We start from the raw sequence: 3,018 nt of genomic DNA, 5'->3' as shown, positions 1-3,018 counted from the left end.
TTCCTTGTAAATCCCTCCTGCCCAAACCATGGAATTCTAATTATCATCCAGGTGTTCACCCTGCTGTGGATGTCTAGGGTGGGAGAAGCTTGGTGGTCCATAGTTTTGAAATAAACTTTCTTATATAATAAAATGAAACTCGGGGATATGGTAAGCGCCTAAGACACAAGGTGAGAAAGGCTCAAGGTCGGGTCTGACTTTGCCAGCCCTGAGGTCTTTGGCAAATTTTCAGAACTATGAGCCTCAGTTCTCTTACCTGGAATGTGGGGACAAAAATGACAACTTACAGAGTTGTCATTAGGATTAAATGAGATAATGCCGAAGAAACCTCCTAACAGTGGCTCATGGTACATAATACATGTTCATTTTACGTAACAACCCAAGGGGAGCTGGAGAGATAACTAATGATCCAATTTCATTCATTTGAAACTTTTATCTTCCAGCACTTCTATTTAGGTTTTTGTTTTTCCAAATTTTGCTATTGCTATTCATTTTTATTACATAGTTTTATGTTAGAGCTTAAAAAGTCAAGTAGTGCTACAAGGTCTTTCACACAAAAAACAGGGTCCCTTGCCTAACACTTCTTACCCCATATATCTGCTTTCACATCCGCTTTCAACTCTAAAAGCATCTTTTTCTGGCATTTAACTCTATGTTTATAAGCAGCATGCTTAGAATTCTACTTTTTTTATTTTGCATGTGTGATATTTTTACTTTGAAAAATGGGATTTAGCTATTTTATTCCCTTTTTCCAGCATATACTTCATCTTTTCCTTCACTCTCCATATAGTTAGCAATTATTTTTTTCAATTTTTCAGTACTCAGTGTTTCTATTTTCTATGACTAGGCAAATTTTCTTCACTGTTGGGCCCAATAATAAAATTATTCAATCTCCTTTTCTGAACAATTCTGTAGGTTAGTTGTGTTTGTTGTTTTCATGCATGTACTCTTGAGCGGCTGTTCCCAGCTCTGCTGCAGAGCTGTCTTATCATCTGGCACTTTGTTTCCTATCCTTCTCTGAATTCCCTCTGCCTCTGTCCCATGCTTGGTTCCCTGTTTTTAGATACCATGTTTTTTCCTGTTTATGGAGCATATTTTCCAATAACATCCCATGAAATGTTGCAGCATATGGGGTTAAATTTTGAACTATTTTAGGAACTAAAATTTATTTATTTTATTCTCACCCTTGATTAAAAATCTTTTCCTCATGATTTCAAGCTATCCCCCTTGCATTCTAGATTTCCTTGAATCTTGATCTTATTTACAAAACATGTTTTCTTCTGTCTGGAAGCCTGTAGAATCTTATCTTTGTCTTGGTTTTTAAAAATTCTACAGTGTTATTCTTTGGTGGAGGTCTATCTTCATCTACTCCACTGAGCACTCGCAGTGACCCCTTCAATTTGGAAATTTATGTTCTGCAATTCTGGAAGTTTTAATTATATCTTTTTTTTATAATTTTGTCTTTTGGTGTTATCTGTTCTCTTTTGCTGGAAATGTTTATTACTAAGTCTCTAACTTACATTATTTTTCTCCTGTTTTCTCTTTGTTCTATTTTCTAAGAGATAGCTTCACCTTTATCTTCCAGTGCTTCTATTTAGTTTTTTTGTTTTTCCTGTCATATCTCTTAACTTTCTAATACTCTCTTCTTGTTTTAAAAATGTCCTGTGTTATAGTCTCTCTTCTTCCATGCTTGGGTCTTCTTTAGTTCTCTGAGGCTACTGATTATACTGTTTGTGTATATTTTATACTATTGACTATATATATACTATATAGTATAAAGTATACCATATTTGTATATCATATATACTAATTTATAGTGTATATATATATTTACATATGCCATATAGAATATATAAATATATTTATATATAATATGCTATATTTATATTTTATAGTATATTATATATTTATATATAATATGCTATATTTATATTTTATAGTATATTATATATTTATAGTATATAGTATATATAGTATATTATATATACTACATATAGTGTATATATACTAATTTTATATTATTTACTATATATACTGTATATACTAAGTATATACCCATATATACATTTTACTATACTTTTCTGCACTGTTTCCTTTATTGTTTATTTTAATGGTTTCTGTCTTTCGTGATAGAGGCTTTCCTTAACTCCTGATGACCCTTGGCTATTACTTAAGCCTAAGTATAAGCTTGTTCCTATACTTCAGAGTAAGGCACTAAAATGCAGATTGGGAATTCTTTGTCCTTAGGTGGGATTTATTGACCAGTGGTCTTCTCTATGGATACCCAGTATTTTCTTAGGAGATTCCTGAAAGTCAAGATCATGAGGTCTGTTTGGTGCTCTTCAATATTTCCAAAGAAAAGTCCACCAATATCCTGCTGGAAGGCATGTGTTGGGTGGGTTACAGATGGTCAGGGGGTTGGAGGAGGACATTCAGCCAGACTGACCATGGTCTAGTGGCTGATGGAGGTAAGAAAACAGATGGGGTTGGTGGGGACCTCACCCATCAATGTGTAGACTTTCACTCATATTTTTGTTCTAATCCTGGTGCCTCATACTTTCAGCTGTACCTCTGCATCTAGTCTAAGGTTCAACTTCTCAAAACAGTCAACTTCTGGTCTTCCCCCTGGGTGGGAGAGCAGCAGTTTCCTGGTTATGTGGAGTGGAGGCAGAAATTTGGGTGGTTCTTTTAAAGACTTTCAACCATTTGTCCCATATGGGGTTGACTTTTTGCAACTCCACCCATCTTCTAGCCTTTAAAATACGTGGTGCCTTTATTCCTAAGCCTGTCTGAGTTTCAGTGGGGTGAATCAGGTTGTTTCTTACTGGCTGTGCCACCCCTTCCAGTCCCTGAGCTTTGAACATTCTCTAGTTGGTAATGTGAATTACCACCCATCCATTCATATTGAAATTTCCAAAAATGTTGTTGACATCTGTTATGTATTCCCACCTCCTTCTCCATACTCTTGTCCTTGTAGGTTATGCCTTTTTGTTGGTATACCTTTCCTCTCATTTTAGA

Source organism: Macaca mulatta, chromosome 15 (genome assembly GCF_049350105.2).
Source record: "Macaca mulatta isolate MMU2019108-1 chromosome 15, T2T-MMU8v2.0, whole genome shotgun sequence".
Classification (NCBI taxonomy): Eukaryota; Metazoa; Chordata; class Mammalia; order Primates; family Cercopithecidae; genus Macaca; species Macaca mulatta.
The sequence above is the reverse complement of the archived record's forward strand: the minus strand, read 5'-3'. Positions refer to the sequence as shown.